Below are 24,122 nucleotides of genomic sequence, written 5' to 3'. Positions count from 1 at the left end.
GAGTCGGGTCACCATCACTAATGTTAAAGAAGGGTTACCACGACTAATGTTAGAGTGGGGTCAACACCACTCATGTCAGAGTCGGGTCAACACCGCTTATGATAGTGTCGTGTCACCACCACTAATGTCAGAGTCGGGTCACCACCACTAATGTTAGAGTCTGGTCGCCACCAGTAATGTTAGAGTCGGGTCACCACAACGAATGTTGGAGTCGGGTCACCAGCACTAATGTTAGAGAAGGGTCACCACCATTAATGTTAGAGTCGGGTCACCACCACTAATGTTAGAGTCGGGTCACCACCACTAATGTTAGAGTCGAGTCACCAACACTAATGTTAAAGTCGAGTCATCACCACTAATGTTCGAGTCGGGTCACCACTACTAATGCTTTTGTCGGGTCACCAGTACAAATGTTAGAATCGGGTCACCACCACTAATGTTAGAGTCGGGTCACCACCACCAATTTTAGATTCGGGTCACCACCACTAATGTTAGAGCCGGGTCACCACCACGAATGTTAGACTGGGGTCACCAGCACTAATGTCAGAGTCGTGTCACCACCACTAATGTTTGAGTCGGGTCACCACCATTATTGTTAAAGTTGGATCACCACCACTAATGATAGAGTCGGTTCACCACCACACATGTTAGATTTGGGTCACCACCACTAATGATCGAGAAGGGTCACCAGCACAAATGTTAGAGAAGTGACACCAGCACTAATGTTAGATTCGGTTTACCACTACTTATGTTAGAGTCGGGTCACCACCACTAATGACAGATTCGGGTCACCACCACTAATGTCAGAGTCGTGTCAGCAGCACACATGTTAGATTCGGGTCACCACCGCTAATGTCAGAGTCGGATCGCCACCACTAATGACTGAGTCGTGTCACCACGAATAATGTTAGAGTCGGGTCACCACCACTTATGTTAGAGTCGGGTCACCACCACAAATGTCAGATTCGGGTCACCACCATTAAATTTAGAGTCAGGTCACCACCACTAATGTTATAGTCGGGTCACAACCACTTATGTCAGATTTGGGTCACCAAAACTAATTTTAGAGCATGGTCACCACCACTAATGTTAGAGTCGGGTCACCACCACTAATGTTAGATTCGGGTCACCACCACTAATGTCAGAGTCGTGTCACGACCACTAATGTCAGGGTCAGGTCACCACCACTCATGTTAGAGTCGGGTAACCACCACTAATGTTAGAGTCGGGTCACCACCACTAATGTTAGATTCGAATCACCACCACTAATGTTAGAGCCGGGTCACCACCACTACTGTTAGAGTCCAGTCACCACCACTAATTTCAGAGTCGGGTCACCACCACTAATGTTAATGTCGGGTCACCACCACTAATGTCAGAGTCGGGTCACCACCACTAATGTTAGAGTCGGGTCACCACCGGTAATGTTAGAGTCGGGTCACTACCACGAATGTCAGAGTCGTTTCACCTCCACTATTATTAGAGTCGTGTCACCACCACTAATGTTAGAGAAGGGTCACCAGCACAAATGTTAGCGAATTGTCACCAGCATTAATGTCAGCGTCGGGTCACCGCCGCTAATGTCAGAGTCGGGTCACCACCACTAATGTTAGAGTCGGGTCACCACCAGTAATGTTAGAGTCGGGTCACCACCACTAATGTTAGGGTCGGTTCACCTCCACTAATATTAGAGTCGGGTCACCACCACTAATGGTAGAGAATGGTCACCACCACTAATGTTAGAGTCGGGTCACCACCACTAATGTCAGAATTGGGACTCCACCACTAATGTTAGAGTCGGGTCACCGCCACTAATATCAGTTTCGGGTCACCACCACTAATGTTAGAGTCGGGTCACCACCACTAATTTTAGAGTCGGGTCACCACCACTAATGTCAGAGTCGTGTCACCACCACTAATGTTAGAGTCGGTTCAGCACCATTAATGTTAGAGTCGGGTCACCAACACTAATGATAGAATCGGTTCACCACCACTCATGTTAGAGTTGGGTCACCACCACTAATGATAGAGAAGGGTCACCAGCACAAATGTTAGAGAAGTGACACCAGCACTAATGTTAGAGTCGTGTTACCACCACTTATGTTAGAGTCGGGTCACCACCACTAATGACAGATTCGGGTCACCACCGCTAATGTCAGAGTCGGGTCACCACCACTAATGACTGAGTCGGGTCACCACCAATAATGTTAGAGTCGGGTCACCACCACTTATGTTAGAGTCGGGTCACCACCACTCATGTCAAATTCGGGTCACCACCACTAAAGTTAGACTCGGGTCACCACGACTAATGTTATAGTCGGGTCACCACCACTTTTGTCAGAGTTCGGTCACCAAAACTAATGTTAGAGCATGGTCACCACCACTCATGTTAGAGTCGGGTCACCACCAATAATGTTAGATTCGGGTCACCACCACTAATGTCAGAGTCGGGTCACCACCACTAATGTCAGAGTCAGGTCACCACCACCAATGTCGGAGTCGGGTCACCACCACACATGTTAGATTTGGGTCACCACCACTAATGATCGAGAAGGGTCACCAGCACAAATGTTAGAGAAGTGACACCAGCACTAATGTTAGATTCGGGTTACCACTACTTATGTTAGAGTCGGGTCACCACCACTAATGACAGATTCGGGTCACCACCACTAATGTCAGAGTCGTGTCAGCAGCACACATGTTAGATTCGGGTCACCACCGCTAATGTCAGAGTCGGATCGCCACCACTAATGACTGAGTCGTGTCACCACGAATAATGTTAGAGTCGGGTCACCACCACTTATGTTAGAGTCGGGTCACCACCACAAATGTCAGATTCGGGTCACCACCATTAAATTTAGAGTCAGGTCACCACCACTAATGTTATAGTCGGGTCACAACCACTTATGTCAGATTTGGGTCACCAAAACTAATTTTAGAGCATGGTCACCACCACTAATGTTAGAGTCGGGTCACCACCACTAATGTTAGATTCGGGTCACCACCACTAATGTCAGAGTCGTGTCACGACCACTAATGTCAGGGTCAGGTCACCACCACTCATGTTAGAGTCGGGTAACCACCACTAATGTTAGAGTCGGGTCACCACCACTAATGTTAGATTCGAATCACCACCACTAATGTTAGCGCCGGGTCACCACCACTACTGTTAGAGTCCGGTCACCACCACTAATTTCAGAGTCGGGTCACCACCACTAATGTTAATGTCGGGTCACCACCACTAATGTCAGAGTCGGGTCACCACCACTAATGTTAGAGTCGGGTCACCACCGGTAATGTTAGAGTCGGGTCACTACCACGAATGTCAGAGTCGTTTCACCTCCACTATTATTAGAGTCGTGTCACCACCACTAATGTTAGAGAAGGGTCACCAGCACAAATGTTAGCGAATTGTCACCAGCATTAATGTCAGCGTCGGGTCACCGCCGCTAATGTCAGAGTCGGGTCACCACCACTAATGTTAGAGTCGGGTCACCACCAGTAATGTTAGAGTCGGGTCACCACCACTAATGTTAGGGTCGGTTCACCTCCACTAATATTAGAGTCGGGTCACCACCACTAATGGTAGAGAATGGTCACCACCACTAATGTTAGAGTCGGGTCACCACCACTAATGTCAGAATTGGGACTCCACCACTAATGTTAGAGTCGGGTCACCGCCACTAATAGCAGTTTCGGGTCACCACCACTAATGTTAGAGTCGGGTCACCACCACTAATTTTAGAGTCGGGTCACCACCACTAATGTCAGAGTCGTGTCACCACCACTAATGTTAGTGTCGGTTCAGCACCATTAATGTTAGAGTCGGGTCACCAACACTAATGATAGAATCGGTTCACCACCACTCATGTTAGAGTTGGGTCACCACCACTAATGATAGAGAAGGGTCACCAGCACAAATGTTAGAGAAGTGACACCAGCACTAATGTTAGAGTCGTGTTACCACCACTTATGTTAGAGTCGGGTCACCACCACTAATGACAGATTCGGGTCACCAACACTAATGTCAGAATCGGGTCAGCAGCACACATGTTAGATTCGGGTCACCACCGCTAATGTCAGAGTCGGGTCACCACCACTAATGACTGAGTCGGGTCACCACCAATAATGTTAGAGTCGGGTCACCACCACTTATGTTAGAGTCGGGTCACCACCACTCATGTCAAATTCGGGTCACCACCACTAAAGTTAGACTCGGGTCACCACGACTAATGTTATAGTCGGGTCACCACCACTTTTGTCAGAGTTCGGTCACCAAAACTAATGTTAGAGCATGGTCACCACCACTCATGTTAGAGTCGGGTCACCACCAATAATGTTAGATTCGGGTCACCACCACTAATGTCAGAGTCGGGTCACCACCACTAATGTCAGAGTCAGGTCACCACCACCAATGTCGGAGTCGGGTCACCACCACTAATGTTAGAGTCGGGTCACCACCACTAATGTTAGAGTCGCGTCACCATCACTAATGTTAAAGAAGGGTTACCACGACTAATGTTAGAGTGGGGTCAACACCACTCATGTCAGAGTCGGGTCAACACCGCTTATGATAGTGTCGTGTCACCACCACGAATGTCAGAGTCGGGTCACCACCACTAATGTTAGAGTCGGGTCACCACCAGTAATGTTAGAGTCGGGTCACCACAACGAATGTTGGAGTCGGGTCACCAGCACTAATGTTAGAGAAGGGTCACCACCATTAATGTTAGAGTCGGGTCACCACCACTAATGATAGAGTCGGTTCACCACCACTCATGTTAGAGTCGGGTCACCACCACTAATGTTAGAGGCTGATCACCACCACTAATGTTAGAGTCGCGTCACCATCACTAATGTTAAAGAAGGGTTACCACGACTAATGTTAGAGTGGGGTCAACACCACTCATGTCAGAGTCGGGTCAACACCGCTTATGATAGTGTCGTGTCACCACCACGAATGTCAGAGTCGGGTCACCACCACTAATGTTAGAGTCGGGTCACCACCAGTAATGTTAGAGTCGGGTCACCACAACGAATGTTGGAGTCGGGTCACCAGCACTAATGTTAGAGAAGGGTCACCACCATTAATGTTAGAGTCGGGTCACCACCACTAATGATAGAGTCGGTTCACCACCACTCATGTTAGAGTCGGGTCACCACCACTAATGTTAGAGGCTGATCACCACCACTAATGTTAGATTCGGTTCAGCACCACTAATGTCAGAGTCGGGTCACCACCACTAATGTCAGATTCGGGTCACCACCACTAATGTCAGAGTCGGGTCACCACCACTAATGTTAGAGTCGGTTCAGCACCATTAATGTTAGAGTCGGGTCACCACCACTAATGATAGAGTCGGCTCACCACCACTCATGTTGGAGTTGGGTCACCACTACTAATGAGAGAGAAGGGTCACCAGCACAAAAGTTAGAGAATGACACCAGCACTAATGTTAGAGTCGGGTTACCACCACTTATGTTAGAGTCGGGTCACCACCACTAATGACAGATTCGGGTCACCACCACTAATGTCAGAGTCGGGTCAGCAGCACACATGTTAGATTCGGGTCACCACCGCTAATGTCAGAGTCGGGTCGCCACCACTAATGACTGAGTCGGGTCACCACCAATAATGTTAGAGTCGGGTCACCAGCACTTATGTTAGAGTCGGGTCACCACCACTAATGTCAGATTCGGTTCACCACCACTAAAGTTAGACTCGGGTCACCACCACTAATGTTATAGTCGGGTCACCACCACTTATGTCAAAGTTGGGTCACCAACACTAATGTTCGAGCATGGTCACAACCACTAATGTTAGAGTCGGGTCACCACCACTAATGTTAGTGTCGGGTCACCACCACTAATGTCAGAGTCGGGTCACCACCACTAATGTCAGAGTCAGGTCACCACCACTAATGTCAGTTTCGGGTCACCACCACTAATGTTAGAGTCGGGTCACCACCACTAATGTCAGATTCGGGTCACCACCACTAAAGTTAGACTCGGGTCACCACGACTAATGTTATAGTCGGGTCACCACCACTTATGTCAGAGTTCGGTCACCAAAACTAATGTTAGAGCATGGTCACCACCACTAATGTTAGAGTCGGGTCACCACCAATAATGTTAGATTCGGGTCACCACCACTAATGTCAGAGTCGGGTCACCACCACTAATGTCAGAGTCAGGTCACCACCACCAATGTCAGAGTCGATTCACCACCACTAATGTTAGAGTCGGGTCACCACCACTAATGTTAGAGTCGAATCACAACCACTAATGTTAGGTCCGGGTCACCACCATTAATGTTAGAGTCGGTTCACCACCACTAATGTTAGAGTCGGGTCACAATCACTAATGTTAAAGAAGGGTTACCACGACTAATGTTAGAGTGGGGTCAACACCACTCATGTCAGAGTCGGGTCAACACCGCTTATGATAGTGTCGTGTCACCACCACTAATGTCAGAGTCGGGTCACCACCACTATTGTTAGAGTCGGGTCACCACCAGTAATGTTAGAGTCGGGTCACCACAACGAATGTTGGAGTCGGGTCACCAGCACTAATGTTAGAGAAGGGTCACCACCATTAATGTTAGAGTCGGGTCACCACCACTAATGATAGAGTCGGTTCACCACCACTCATGTTAGATTCGGTTCACCACCACTAATGTTAGAGTCTGATCACCACAACTAATGTTAGATTCGGTTCAGCACCACTAATGTCAGAGTCGGGTCACCACCACTCATGTCAGAGTCGGGTCACCACCACTAATGTCAGAGTCGGGTCACCACCACTAATGTTAGAGTCGGTTCAGCACCATTAATGTTAGAGTCGGGTCACCACCACTAATGATAGAGTCGGCTCACCACCACTCATGTTAGAGTTGGGTCACCACTACTCATGATAGAGAAGGGTCACCAGCACAAAAGTTAGAGAAGTGACACCAGCACTAATGTTAGAGTCGGGTTCCCACCACTTATGTTAGAGTCGGGTCACCACCACTAATGACAGATTCGGGTCACCACCACTAATGTCAGAGTCGGGTCAGCAGCACACATGTTAGGTTCGTGTCACCACCGCTAATGTCAGAGTCGGGTCGCCACCACTAATGACTGAGTCGGGTCACCACCAATAATGTTAGAGTCGGGTCACCAGCACTTATGTTAGAGTCGGGTCACCACCACTAATGTCAGATTCAGTTCACCACCACTAAAGTTAGACTCGGGTCACCACCACTAATGTTATAGTCGGGTCACCACCACTTATGTCAGAGTTCGGTCACCAAAACTAATGTTAGAGCATGGTCACCACCACTAATGTTAGAGTCGGGTCACCATCAATAATGTTAGATTCGGGTCACCACCACTAATGTCAGAGTCGGGTCACCACCACTAATGTCAGAGTCAGGTCACCACCACTACTGTCAGAGTCGGGTCAGCACCACTAATGTTAGAGTCGCGTCACCACCACTAATGTTAGAGTCGAATCACCACCGCTAATGTTCGGTCCGGGTCACCACCACTAATGTTAGAGTCGGGTCACCACCACTAATGTTTGAGTCGGGTCACCATCACTAATGTTAGAGAAGGGTTACCACGACTAATGTTAGAGTGGGGTCAACACCACTAATGTCAGAGTCGGGTCAACACCGCTAATGATAGAGTCGTGTCACCACCACTAATGTCAGAGTCGGGTCACCACCACTAATGTTAGAGTCGGGTCACCACCAGTAATGTTAGAGTCGGGTCACCACAACGAATGTTAGAGTCGGGTCACCAGCACTACTGTTAGAGAAGAGTCACCAGCACAAATGTCAGGGAAGTATCACCTGCACTAAGGTCAGAGCCGGGTCACCACCACTAATGTTAGAGTCGGGTGACCACCACTAATGTTAGAGTCGGGTCACCACCACTAATGTCAGAGTCGTGTCACCAGCACTAATATCAGAGTCAGGTCACCACCACTAATGTTAGAGTCAGATCACCACCACTAATGTTAGAGTCGGGTCACCACCACTAATGTCAGAGTCGGGTCACCACCACTAATGTTAGAGTCAGATCACCACCACTAATGTCAGAGTCGGGTCACCACCATTAATGTTAGAGTCGTGTCACCACCACTAATGTTAGAGTCGGGTCACCACCACTCATAATATAGTCGGGTCACCACCACTTATGTCAAAGTTGGGTCACCAACACTAATGTTCGAGCATGGTCACCACCACTAATGTTAGTGTCGGGTCACCACCACTAATGTCAGATTCGGGTCACCACCACTAATGTCAGAGTCAGGTCACCACCACTAATGTCAGTTTCGGGTCACGACCACTAATGTTAGAGTCGGGTCACCACCACTAATGTTAGATTCGAATCAACACCACTAATGTTAGAGCCGGGTCACCACCACTAACGTTAAAGTCGGGTCACCACCACTAATGTTAGAGTCGTGTCACCACGAATAATGTTAGAGTCGGGTCACCACCACTTATGTTAGAGTCGGGTCACCACCACAAATGTCAGATTCGGGTCACCACCACTAAAGTTAGAGTCAGGTCACCACCACTAATGTTATAGTCGGGTCACAACCACTTATGTCAGATTTGGGTCACCAACACTAATTTTAGAGCATGGTCACCACCACTAATGTTAGAGTCGGGTCACCACCACTAATGTTAGATTCGGGTCACCACCACTAATGTCAGAGTCGTGTCACGACCACTAATGTCATGGTCATGTCACCACCACTCATGTTAGAGTCGGGTAACCACCACTAATGTTAGAGTCGGGTCACCACCACTAATGTTAGATTCGAATCACCACCACTAATGTTAGAGCCGGGTCACCACCACTACTGTTAGAGTCCGGTCACCACCACTAATTTCAGAGTCGGGTCACCACCACTAATGTTAATGTCGGGTCACCACCACTAATGTCAGAGTCGGGTCACCACCACTAATGTTAGAGTCGGGTCACCACCGGTAATGTTAGAGTCGGGTCACTACCACGAATGTCAAAGTCGGTTCACCTCCACTATTATTAGAGTCGTGTCACCACCACTAATGTTAGAGAAGAGTCACCAGCACAAATGTTAGCGAAGTGTCACCAGCATTAATATCAGCGTCGGGTCACCGCCGCTAATGTCAGAGTCGGGTCACCACCACTAATGTTAGAGTCGGGTCACCACCAGTAATGTTAGAGTCGGGTCACCACCACTAATGTTAGGGTCGGTTCACCTCCACTAATATTAGAGTCGGGTCACCACCACTAATGGTAGAGAATGGTCACCACCACTAATGTTAGAGTCGGGTCACCACCACTAATGTCAGAATTGGGACTCCACCACTAATGTTAGAGTCGGGTCACCACCACTAATATCAGTTTCGGGTCACCACCACTAATGTTAGAGTCGGGTCACCACCACTAATTTTAGAGTCGGGTCACCACCACTAATGTCAGAGTCGTGTCACCACCACTAATGTTAGAGTCGGTTCAGCACCATTAATGTTAGAGTCGGGTCACCAACACTAATGATAGAATCGGTTCACCACCACTCATGTTAGAGTTGGGTCACCACCACTAATGATAGAGAAGGGTCACCAGCACAAATGTTAGAGAAGTGACACCAGCACTAATGTTAGAGTCGTGTTACCACCACTTATGTTAGAGTCGGGTCACCACCACTAATGACAGGTCCGGGTCACCACCACTAATGTCAGAATCGGGTCAGCAGCACACATGTTAGATTCGGGTCACCACCGCTAATGTCAGAGTCGGGTCACCACCACTAATGACTGAGTCGGGTCACCACCAATAATGTTAGAGTCGGGTCACCACCACTTATGTTAGAGTCGGGTCACCACCACTCATGTCAAATTCGGGTCACCACCACTAAAGTTAGACTCGGGTCACCACGACTAATGTTATAGTCGGGTCACCACCACTTTTGTCAGAGTTCGGTCACCAAAACTAATGTTAGAGCATGGTCACCACCACTCATGTTAGAGTCGGGTCACCACCAATAATGTTAGATTCGGGTCACCACCACTAATGTCAGACTCGGGTCACCACCACTAATGTCAGAGTCAGGTCACCACCACCAATGTCAGAGTCGGGTCACCACCACTAATGTTTGAGTCGGGTCACCACCACCAATGTTAGAGTCGCGTCACCATCACTAATGTTAAAGAAGGGTTACCACGACTAATGTTAGAGTGGGGTCAACACCACTCATGTCAGAGTCGGGTCAACACCGCTTATGATAGTGTCGTGTCACCACCACGAATGTCAGAGTCGGGTCACCACCACTAATGTTAGAGTCGGGTCAGCACCAGTAATGTTAGAGTCGGGTCACCACAACGAATGTTGGAGTCGGGTCACCAGCACTAATGTTAGAGAAGGGTCACCACCATTAATGTTAGAGTCGGGTCATCACCACTAATGATAGAGTCGGTTCACCACCACTCATGTTAGAGTCGGGTCACCACCACTAATGTTAGAGTCTGATCACCACCACTAATGTTAGATTCGGTTCAGCACCACTAATGTCAGAGTCGGGTCACCACCACTAATGTCAGAGTCGGGTCACCACCACTAATGTCAGAGTCGGGTCACCACCACTAATGTTAGAGTCGGTTCAGCACCATTAATGTTAGAGTCGGGTCACCACCACTAATGATAGAGTCGGCTCACCACCACTCATGTTGGAGTTGGGTCACCACTACTAATGATAGAGAAGGGTCACCAGCACAAAAGTTAGAGAAGTGACACCAGCACTAATGTTAGAGTCGGGTTACCACCACTTATGTTAGAGTCGGGTCACCACCACTAATGACAGATTCGGGTCACCACCACTAATGTCAGAGTCGGGTCAGCAGCACACATGTTAGATTCGGGTCACCACCGCTAATGTCAGAGTCGGGTCGCCACCACTAATGACTGAGTCGGGTCACCACCAATAATGTTAGAGTCGGGTCACCAGCACTTATGTTAGAGTCGGGTCACCACCACTAATGTCAGATTCGGTTCACCACCACTAAAGTTAGACTCGGGTCACCACCACTAATGTTATAGTCGGGACACCACCACTTATGTCAGAGTTCGGTCAACAAAACTAATGTTAGAGCATGGTCACCACCACTAATGTTAGAGTCGGGTCACCATCAATAATGTTAGATTCGGGTCACCACCACTAATGTCAGAGTCGGGTCACCACCACTAATGTCAGAGTCAGGTCACCACCACTACTGTCAGAGTCGGGTCACCACCACTAATGTTAGAGTCGCGTCACCACCACTAATGTTAGAGTCGAATCACCACCACTAATGTTCGGTCCGGGTCACCACCACTAATGTTAGAGTCGGGTCACCACCACTAATGTTTGAGTCGGGTCACCATCACTAATGTTAGAGAAGGGTTACCACGACTAATGTTAGAGTGGGGTCAACACCACTAATGTCAGAGTCGGGTCAACACCGCTAATGATAGTGTCGTGTCACAACCACTAATGTCAGAGTCGGGTCACCACCACTAATGTTAGAGTCGGGTCACCACCAGTAATGTTAGAGTCGGGTCACCACAACGAATGTTAGAGTCGGGTCACCAGCACTACTGTTAGAGAAGAGTCACCAGCACAAATGTCAGGGAAGTATCACCAGCACTAAGGTCAGAGCCGGGTCACCACCACTAATGTTAGAGTCGGGTGACCACCACTAATTTTAGAGTCGGGCCACCACCACTAATGTCAGAGTCGTGTCACCAGCACTAATATCAGAGTCAGGTCACCACCACTAATGTTAGAGTCAGATCACCACCACTAATGTTAGAGTCGGGTCACCACCACTAATGTCAGAGTCGGGTCACCACCACTAATGTTAGAGTCAGATCACCACCACTAATGTCAGAGTCGGGTCACCACCACTAATGTTAGAGTCGTGTCACCACCACTAATGTTAGAGTCGGGTCACCACCACTCATAATATAGTCGGGTCACCACCACTTATGTCAAAGTTGGGTCACCAACACTAATGTTCGAGCATGGTCACCACCACTAATGTTAGAGTCGGGTCACCACCACTAATGTTAGTGTCGGGTCACCACCACTAATGTCAGAGTCGGGTCACCACCACTAATGTCAGAGTCAGGTCACCACCACTAATGTCAGTTTCGGGTCACCACCACTAATGTTAGAGTCGGGTCACCACCACTAATGTTAGATTCGAATCAACACCACTAATGTTAGAGCCGGGTCACCACCACTAACGTTAAAGTCGGGTCACCACCACTAATGTTAGAGTCGGGTCACCACCACTAATGTAAGAGAAGGGTCACCACCACTAATGTTAGAGTGGGGTCACCACCACTAATTTCAGAGTTGGGTCACCACCACTAATGTTACAGTCGGGTCACCAACACTAATGTTGCAGTCGGGTCACCACCACTAATTATAGAGTCGGGTCACCACCACTAATATTAGAGTTGGGTCAACGTCACTAATGTCAGTCGGGTCATCTCCACTAATGTTAGAGTCGGGTCACCACCACTAATGTTAGATTCGAATCAACACCACTAATGTTAGAGCCGGGTCACCACCACTAACGTTAAAGTCGGGTCACCATCACTAATGTTAGAGTCGGGTCACCACCACTAATTTTAGAGTCGGGACACCACCACTAATGTTAGTGCTGGGTCACCACCACTAATGTTACAGTGGGGTCACCACCACTAATGTCAGAGTCGGGTCACCACCACTAATTTTAGAGCCGGGTCACCACCACGAATGTCAGAGTCGTGTCACCAACACTAATGTTAGAGTCGGTTCACCACCATTAATGTTAGAGTCGGGTCACCACCACCAATGATAGAGTCGGTTCACCACCACTCATGTTAGAGTCGGGTCACCACCACCAATGTTAGAGTCGGATCACCACCACGAATGTTAGATACGGGTCACCACCACTAATGTCAGAGTCGGGTCACCACCACTAATGTCAGAGTCGGGTCACCACCACTAATGTCAGATTCGGGTCACCACCACTAATGTCAGAATCAGGTCACCACCACTAATGTCAGTTTCGGGTCACGACCACTAATGTTAGAGTCGGGTCACCACCACTAATATTAGATTCGAATCAACACCACTAATGTTAGAGCCGGGTCACCACCACTAACGTTAAAGTCGGGTCACCACCACTAATGTTAGAGTCGTGTCACCACGAATAATGTTAGAGTCGGGTCACCACCACTTATGTTAGAGTCGGGTCACCACCACAAATGTCAGATTCGGGTCACCACCACTAAAGTTAGAGTCAGGTCACCACCACTAATGTTATAGTCGGGTCACAACCACTTATGTCAGATTTGGGTCACCAACACTAATTTTAGAGCATGGTCACCACCACTAATGTTAGAGTCGGGTCACCACCACTAATGTTAGATTCGGGTCACCACCACTAATGTCAGAGTCGTGTCACGACCACTAATGTCATGGTCATGTCACCACCACTCATGTTAGAGTCGGGTAACCACCACTAATGTTAGAGTCGGGTCACCACCACTAATGTTAGATTCGAATCACCACCACTAATGTTAGAGCCGGGTCACCACCACTACTGTTAGAGTCCGGTCACCACCACTAATTTCAGAGTCGGGTCACCACCACTAATGTTAATGTCGGGTCACCACCACTAATGTCAGAGTCGGGTCACCACCACTAATGTTAGAGTCGGGTCACCACCGGTAATGTTAGAGTCGGGTCACTACCACGAATGTCAAAGTCGGTTCACCTCCACTATTATTAGAGTCGTGTCACCACCACTAATGTTAGAGAAGAGTCACCAGCACAAATGTTAGCGAAGTGTCACCAGCATTAATGTCAGCGTCGGGTCACCGCCGCTAATGTCAGAGTCGGGTCACCACCACTAATGTTAGAGTCGGGTCACCACCAGTAATGTTAGAGTCGGGTCACCACCACTAATGTTAGGGTCGGTTCACCTCCACTAATATTAGAGTCGGGTCACCACCACTAATGGTAGAGAATGGTCACCACCACTAATGTTAGAGTCGGGTCACCACCACTAATGTCAGAATTGGGACTCCACCACTAATGTTAGAGTCGGGTCACCACCACTAATATCAGTTTCGGGTCACCACCACTAATGTTAGAGTCGGGTCACCACCACTAATTTTAGAGTCGGGTCACCACCACTAATGTCAGAGTCGTGTCACCACCACTAATGTTAGAGTCGGTTCAGCACCATTAATGTTAGAGTCGGGTCACCAACACTAATGATAGAATCGGTTCACCACCACTCATGTTAGAGTTGGGTCACCACCACTAATGATAGAGAAGGGTCACCAGCACAAATGTTAGAGAAGTGACACCAGCACTAATGTTAGAGTCGTGTTACCACCACTTATGTTAGAGTCGGGTCACCACCACTAATGACAGGTCCGGGTCACCACCACTAATGTCAGAATCGGGTCAGCAGCACACATGTTAGATTCGGGTCACCACCGCTAATGTCAGAGTCGGGTCACCACCACTAATGACTGAGTCGGGTCACCACCAATAATGTTAGAGTCGGGTCACCACCACTTATGTTAGAGTCGGGTCACCACCACTCATGTCAAATTCGGGTCACCACCACTAAAGTTAGACTCGGGTCACCACGACTAATGTTATAGTCGGGTCACCACCACTTTTGTCAGAGTTCGGTCACCAAAACTAATGTTAGAGCATGGTCACCACCACACATGTTAGAGTCGGGTCACCACCAATAATGTTAGATTCGGGTCACCACCACTAATGTCAGACTCGGGTCACCACCACTAATGTCAGAGTCAGGTCACCACCACCAATGTCAGAGTCGGGTCACCACCACTAATGTTTGAGTCGGGTCACCACCACCAATGTTAGAGTCGCGTCACCATCACTAATGTTAAAGAAGGGTTACCACGACTAATGTTAGAGTGGGGTCAACACCACTCATGTCAGAGTCGGGTCAACACCGCTTATGATAGTGTCGTGTCACCACCACGAATGTCAGAGTCGGGTCACCACCACTAATGTTAGAGTCGGGTCAGCACCAGTAATGTTAGAGTCGGGTCACCACAACGAATGTTGGAGTCGGGTCACCAGCACTAATGTTAGAGAAGGGTCACCACCATTAATGTTAGAGTCGGGTCATCACCACTAATGATAGAGTCGGTTCACCACCACTCATGTTAGAGTCGGGTCACCACCACTAATGTTAGAGTCTGATCACCACCACTAATGTTAGATTCGGTTCAGCACCACTAATGTCAGAGTCGGGTCACCACCACTAATGTCAGAGTCGGGTCACCACCACTAATGTCAGAGTCGGGTCACCACCACTAATGTTAGAGTCGGTTCAGCACCATTAATGTTAGAGTCGGGTCACCACCACTAATGATAGAGTCGGCTCACCACCACTCATGTTGGAGTTGGGTCACCACTACTAATGATAGAGAAGGGTCACCAGCACAAAAGTTAGAGAAGTGACACCAGCACTAATGTTAGAGTCGGGTTACCACCACTTATGTTAGAGTCGGGTCACCACCACTAATGACAGATTCGGGTCACCACCACTAATGTCAGAGTCGGGTCAGCAGCACACATGTTATATTCGGGTCACCACCGCTAATGTCAGAGTCGGGTCGCCACCACTAATGACTGAGTCGGGTCACCACCAATAATGTTAGAGTCGGGTCACCAGCACTTATGTTAGAGTCGGGTCACCACCACTAATGTCAGATTCGGTTCACCACCACTAAAGTTAGACTCGGGTCACCACCACTAATGTTATAGTCGGGACACCACCACTTATGTCAGAGTTCGGTCAACAAAACTAATGTTAGAGCATGGTCACCACCACTAATGTTAGAGTCGGGTCACCATCAATAATGTTAGATTCGGGTCACCACCACTAATGTCAGAGTCGGGTCACCACCACTAATGTCAGAGTCAGGTCACCACCACTACTGTCAGATTCGGGTCACCACCACTAATGTTAGAGTCGCGTCACCACCACTAATGTTAGAGTCGAATCACCACCACTAATGTTCGGTCCGGGTCACCACCACTAATGTTAGAGTCGGGTCACCACCACTAATGTTTGAGTCGGGTCACCATCACTAATGTTAGAGAAGGGTTACCACGACTAATGTTAGAGTGGGGTCAACACCACTAATGTCAGAGTCGGGTCAACACCGCTAATGATAGTGTCGTGTCACAACCACTAATGTCAGAGTCGGGTCACCACCACTAATGTTAGAGTCGGGTCACCACCAGTAATGTTAGAGTCGGGTCACCACAACGAATGTTAGAGTCGGGTCACAAGCACTACTGTTAGAGAAGAGTCACCAGCACAAATGTCAGGGAAGTATCACCAGCACTAAGGTCAGAGCCGGGTCACCACCACTAATGTTAGAGTCGGGTGACCACCACTAATTTTAGAGTCGGGCCACCACCACTAATGTCAGAGTCGTGTCACCAGCACTAATATCAGAGTCAGGTCACCACCACTAATGTTAGAGTCAGATCACCACCACTAATGTTAGAGTCGGGTCACCACCACTAATGTCAGAGTCGGGTCACCACCACTAATGTTAGAGTCAGATCACCACCACTAATGTCAGAGTCGGGTCACCACCACTAATGTTAGAGTCGTGTCACCACCACTAATGTTAGAGTCGGGTCACCACCACTCATAATATAGTCGGGTCACCACCACTTATGTCAAAGTTGGGTCACCAACACTAATGTTCGAGCATGGTCACCACCACTAATGTTAGAGTCGGGTCACCACCACTAATGTTAGTGTCGGGTCACCACCACTAATGTCAGAGTCGGGTCACCACCACTAATGTCAGAGTCAGGTCACCACCACTAATGTCAGTTTCGGGTCACCACCACTAATGTTAGAGTCGGGTCACCACCACTAATGTTAGATTCGAATCAACACCACTAATGTTAGAGCCGGGTCACCACCACTAACGTTAAAGTCGGGTCACCACCACTAATGTTAGAGTCGGGTCACCACCACTAATGTAAGAGAAGGGTCACCACCACTAATGTTAGAGTGGGGTCACCACCACTAATTTCAGAGTTGGGTCACCACCACTAATGTTACAGTCGGGTCACCAACACTAATGTTGCAGTCGGGTCACCACCACTAATTATAGAGTCGGGTCACCACCACTAATATTAGAGTTGGGTCAACGTCACTAATGTCAGTCGGGTCATCTCCACTAATGTTAGAGTCGGGTCACCACCACTAATGTTAGATTCGAATCAACACCACTAATGTTAGAGCCGGGTCACCACCACTAACGTTAAAGTCGGGTCACCATCACTAATGTTAGAGTCGGGTCACCACCACTAATTTTAGAGTCGGGACACCACCACTAATGTTAGTGCTGGGTCACCACCACTAATGTTACAGTGGGGTCACCACCACTAATGTCAGAGTCGGGTCACCACCACTAATTTTAGAGCCGGGTCACCACCACGAATGTCAGAGTCGTGTCACCAACACTAATGTTAGAGTCGGTTCACCACCATTAATGTTAGAGTCGGGTCACCACCACCAATGATAGAGTCGGTTCACCACCACTCATGTTAGAGTCGGGTCACCACCACCAATGTTAGAGTCGGATCACCACCACGAATGTTAGATACGGGTCACCACCACTAATGTCAGAGTCGGGTCACCACCACTAATGTCAGAGTCGGGTCACCACCACTAATGTCAGAGTCGGGTCACCACCACTAATTTTAGAGTCGAGTCACCACCACTAATGTCAGAGTCGGGTCACCACCAGTAATGTTCGAGTCGTGTCACCACCACTAATGTTAGAGTCGGTTCACCTCCACTAATATTAGAGTCGGGTCACCACCACTAATGTTAGAGAAGGGTCGCCACCACTAATGTTAGAGTCGGGTCACCACCACTAATGTCAGAGTCGGGTCACCACCATTAATGTTAGAGTCAGATCACCACCACGAATGTCAGAGTCGGGTCACCACCACTAATGTTAGAGTCGTGTCACCACCACTAATGTTAGAGTCGGGTCACCACCACTAATGTCAGAGTCGTGTCACCACCACTAATGTTAGAGTCGGTTCAGCACCATTAATGTTAGAGTCGGGTCACCAACACTAAAGATAGAGTCGGTTCACCACCACTCATGTTAGAGTTGGGTCACCACCAGTAATGATAGAGAAGGGTCACCAGCACAAATGTTAGAGAAGTGACACCAGCACTAATGTTAGAGTCGTGTTACCACCACTTATGTTAGAGTCGGGTCACCACCACTAATGACAGATTCGGGTCACCACCACTAATGTCAGAATCGGGTCAGCAGCAGACATGTTAGATTCGGGTCACCACCGCTAATGTCAGAGTCGGGTCACCACCACGAATGACTGAGTCGGGTCACCACCAATAATGTTAGAGTCGGGTCACCACCACTTATGTTAGAGTCGGGTCACCACCACTCATGTCAGATTCGGGTCACCACCACTAAAGTTAGACTCGGGTCACCACGACTAATGTTATAGTCGGGTCACCACCACTTATGTCAGAGTTCGGTCACCAAAACTAATGTTAGAGCATGGTCACCACCACTAATGTTAGAGTCGGGTCACCAACAATAATGTTAGATTCGGGTCACCACCACTAATGTCAGAGTCGGGTCACCACCACTAATGTCAGAGTCAGGTCACCACCACCAATGTCAGAGTCGGGTCACCACCACTAATGTTAGAGTCGGGTCACCACCACTAATGTTAGAGTCGAATCACAACCACTAATGTTAGGTCCGGGTCACCACCATTAATGTTAGAGTCGGGTCACCACCACTAATGTTAGAGTCGGGTCACCATCACTAATGTTAAAGAAGGGTTACCACGACTAATGTTAGAGTGGGGTCAACACCACTCATGTCAGAGTCGGGTCAACACCGCTTATGATAGTGTCGTGTCACCACCACTAATGTCAGAGTCGGGTCACCACCAATATTGTTAGAGTCGGGTCACCACCAGTAATGTTAGAGTCGGGTCACCACAACGAATGTTGGAGTCGGGTCACCAGCACTAATGTTAGAGAAGGGTCACCACCATTAATGTTAGAGTCGGGTCACCACCACTAATGATAGAGTCGGTTCACCACCACTCATGTTAGAGTCGGGTCACCACCACTAATGTTAGAGTCTGATCACCACCACTAATGTTAGATTCGGTTCAGCACCACTAATGTCAGAGTCGGGTCACCACCACTAATGTCAGAGTCGGGTCACCACCACTAATGTCAGAGTCGGGTCACCACCACTAATGTTAGAGTCGGTTCAGCACCATTAATGTTAGAGTCGGGTCACCACCACTAATGATAGAGTCGGCTCACCACCACTCATGTTAGAGTTGGGTCACCACTACTCATGATAGAGAAGGGTCACCAGCACAAAAGTTAGAGAATGACACCAGCACTAATGTTAGAGTCGGGTTCCCACCACTTATGTTAGAGTCGGGTCACCACCACTAATGACAGATTCGGGTCACCACCACTAATGTCAGAGTCGGGTCAGCAGCACACATGTTAGGTTCATGTCACCACCGCTAATGTCAGAGTCGGGTCGCCACCACTAATTACTGAGTCGGGTCACCACCAATAATGTTACAGTCGGGTCACCAGCACTTATGTTAGAGTCGGGTCACCACAACTAATGTCAGATTCGGTTCACCACCACTAAAGTTAGACTCGGGTCACCACCACTAATGTTATAGTCGGGTCACCACCACTTATGTCAGAGTTCGGTCACCAAAACTAATGTTAGAGCATGGTCACCACCACTAATGTTAGAGTCGGGTCACCATCAATAATGTTAGATTCGGGTCACCACCACTAATGTCAGAGTCGGGTCACCACCACTAATGTCAGAGTCAGGTCACCACCACTACTGTCAGAGTCTGGTCACCACCACTAATGTTAGAGTCGGGTCACCACCACTAATGTTAGAGTCGAATCACCACCACTAATGTTCGGTCCGGGTCACCACCACTAATGTTAGAGTCGGGTCACCACCACTAATGTTTGAGTCGGGTCACCATCACTAATGTTAGAGAAGGGTTACCACGACTAATGTTAGAGTGGGGTCAACACCACTAATGTCAGAGTCGGGTCAACACCGCTAATGATAGTGTCGTGTCACCACCACTAATGTCAGAGTCGGGTCACCACCACTAATGTTAGAGTCGGGTCACCACCAGTAATGTTGGAGTCGGGTCACCACAACGAATGTTAGAGTCGGGTCACCAGCACTACTGTTAGAGAAGAGTCACCAGCACAAATGTCAGGGAAGTATCACCAGCACTAAGGTCAGAGCCGGGTCACCACCACTTATGTTAGAGTCGGGTGACCACCAAAACTGTTAGATTCTGGTTCCCACCACTAATTTTAGAGTCGGGTCACCACCACTAATGTCAGAGTCGTGTCACCAGCACTAATATCAGAGTCAGGTCACCACCACTAATGTTAGAGTCGGTTCACCTCCACTAATATTAGAGTCGGCTCACCACCACTAATGTTAGAGAAGGGTCACCACCACTAATGTTAGAGTCGGGTCACCACCACTAATGTCAGAGTCGGGTCACCACCACTTATGTTAGAGTCAGATCACCACCACTAATGTCAGAGTCGGGTCACCACCACTAATGTTAGAGTCGTGTCAACACCACTAATGTTAGAGTCGGGTCACCACCACTAATAATATAGTCGGGTCACCACCACTTATGTCAAAGTCGGGTCACCACCACTAATGTTAGAGCATGGTCACCACCACTAATGTTAGAGTCGGGTCACCACCACTAATGTTATTGTCGGGTCACCACCACTTATGTCAGAGTCGGGTCACCACCACTAATGTCAGAGTCAGGTCACCACCACTAATGTCAGTTTCGGGTCACCACCACTAATGTTAGAGTCGGGTCACCACCACTAATGTTAGATTCGAATCAACACCACTAATGTTAGAGCCGGGTCACCACCACTAACGTTAAAGTCGGGTCACCCCCACTAATGTTAGAGTCGGGTCACCACCACTAATGTAAGAGAAGGTTCACCACCACTAATGTTAGAGTGGGGTCACCACCACTAATTTCAGAGTTGGGTCACCACCACTAATGTTAGAGTCGGGTCACCAACACTAATGTTGCAGTCGGGTCACCACCACTAATTATAGAGTCGGGTCACCACCACTAATATTCGAGTCGGGTCACCGTCACTAATGTCAGTGGGGTCACCTCCACTAATGTTAGAGTCGGGTCACCACCACTAATGTTAGATTCGAATCAACACCACTAATGTTAGAGCCGGGTCACCACCACTAACGTTAAAGTCGGGTCACCACCACTAATGTTAGAGTCGGGTCACCACCACTAATTTTAGAGTCGGGTCACCACCACTCATGTCAGATTCGGGTCACCACCACTAAAGTTAGACTCGGGTCACCACGACTAATGTTATAGTCGGGTCACCACCACTTATGTCAGAGTTCGGTCACCAAAACTAATGTTAGAGCATGGTCACCACCACTAATGTTAGAGTCGGGTCACCAACAATAATGTTAGATTCGGGTCACCACCACTAATGTCAGAGTCGGGTCACCACCACTAATGTCAGAGTCAGGTCACCACCACCAATGTCAGAGTCGGGTCACCACCACTAATGTTAGAGTCGGGTCACCACCACTAATGTTAGAGTCGAATCACAACCACTAATGTTAGGTCCGGGTCACCACCATTAATGTTAGAGTCGGGTCACCACCACTAATGTTAGAGTCGGGTCACCATCACTAATGTTAAAGAAGGGTTACCACGACTAATGTTAGGGTGGGGTCAACACCACTCATGTCAGAGTCGGGTCAACACCGCTTATGATAGTGTCGTGTCACCACCACTAATGTCAGAGTCGGGTCACCACCAATATTGTTAGAGTCGGGTCACCACCAGTAATGTTAGAGTCGGGTCACCACAACGAATGTTGGAGTCGGGTCACCAGCACTAATGTTAGAGAAGGGTCACCACCATTAATGTTAGAGTCGGGTCACCACCACTAATGATAGAGTCGGTTCACCACCACTCATGTTAGAGTCGGGTCACCACCACTAATGTTAGAGTCTGATCACCACCACTAATGTTAGATTCGGTTCAGCACCACTAATGTCAGAGTCGGGTCACCACCACTAATGTCAGAGTCGGGTCACCACCACTAATGTCAGAGTCGGGTCACCACCACTAATGTTAGAGTCGGTTCAGCACCATTAATGTTAGAGTCGGATCACCACCACTAATGATAGAGTCGGCTCACCACCACTCATGTTAGAGTTGGGTTACCACTACTCATGATAGAGAAGGGTCACCAACACAAAAGTTAGAGAAGTGACACCAGCACTAATGTTAGAGTCGGGTTCCCACTACTTATGTTAGAGTCGGGTCACCACCACTAATGACAGATTCGGGTCACCACCACTAATGTCAGAGTCGGGTCAGCAGCACACATGTTAGGTTCATGTCACCACCGCTAATGTCAGAGTCGGGTCGCCACCACTAATTACTGAGTCGGGTCACCACCAATAATGTTAGAGTCGGGTCACCAGCACTTATGTTAGAGTCGGGTCACCACAACTAATGTCAGATTCGGTTCACCACCACTAAAGTTAGACTCGGGTCACCACCACTAATGTTATAGTCGGGTCACCACCACTTATGTCAGAGTTCGGTCACCAAAACTAATGTTAGAGCATGGTCACCACCACTAATGTTAGAGTCGGGTCACCATCAATAATGTTAGATTCGGGTCACCACCACTAATGTCAGAGTCGGGTCACCACCACTAATGTCAGAGTCAGGTCACCACCACTACTGTCAGAGTCTGGTCACCACCACTAATGTTAGAGTCGGGTCACCACCACTAATGTTAGAGTCGAATCACCACCACTAATGTTCGGTCCGGGTCACCACCACTAATGTTAGAGTCGGGTCACCACCACTAATGTTTGAGTCGGGTCACCATCACTAATGTTAGAGAAGGGTTACCACGACTAATGTTAGAGTGGGGTCAACACCACTAATGTCAGAGTCGGGTCAACACCGCTAATGATAGTGTCGTGTCACCACCACTAATGTCAGAGTCGGGTCACCACCACTAATGTTAGAGTCGGGTCACCACCAGTAATGTTAGAGTCGGGTCACCACAACGAATGTTAGAGTCGGGTCACCAGCACTACTGTTAGAGAAGAGTCACCAGCACAAATGTCAGGGAAGTATCACCAGCACTAAGGTCAGAGCCGGGTCACCACCACTTATGTTAGAGTCGGGTGACCACCAAAACTGTTAGATTCTGGTTCCCACCACTAATTTTAGAGTCGGGTCACCACCACTAATGTCAGAGTCGTGTCACCAGCACTAATATCAGAGTCAGGTCACCACCACTAATGTTAGAGTCGGTTCACCTCCACTAATATTAGAGTCGGCTCACCACCACTAATGTTAGAGAAGGGTCACCACCACTAATGTTAGAGTCGGGTCACCACCACTAATGTCAGAGTCGGGTCACCACCACTTATGTTAGAGTCAGATCACCACCACTAATGTCAGAGTCGGGTCACCACCACTAATGTTAGAGTCGTGTCAACACCACTAATGTTAGTTTCGGGTCACCACCACTAATAATATAGTCGGGTCACCACCACTTATGTCAAAGTCGGGTCACCACCACTAATGTTAGAGCATGGTCACCACCACTAATGTTAGAGTCGGGTCACCACCACTAATGTTAGTGTCGGGTCACCACCACTTATGTCAGAGTCGGGTCACCACCACTAATGTCAGAGTCAGGTCACCACCACTAATGTCAGTTTCGGGTCACCACCACTAATGTTAGAGTCGGGTCACCACCACTAATGTTAGATTCGAATCAACACCACTAATGTTAGAGCCGGGTCACCACCACTAACGTTAAAGTCGGGTCACCCCCACTAATGTTAGAGTCGGGTCACCACCACTAATGTAAGAGAAGGGTCACCACCACTAATGTTAGA

Source organism: Somniosus microcephalus, unplaced genomic scaffold (genome assembly GCF_052327205.1).
Source record: "Somniosus microcephalus isolate GS21.2 unplaced genomic scaffold, FLI_Smic_1.0 unresolved_chr2, whole genome shotgun sequence".
Lineage (NCBI taxonomy): Eukaryota > Metazoa > Chordata > Chondrichthyes > Squaliformes > Somniosidae > Somniosus > Somniosus microcephalus.
The sequence above is the reverse complement of the archived record's forward strand: the minus strand, read 5'-3'. Positions refer to the sequence as shown.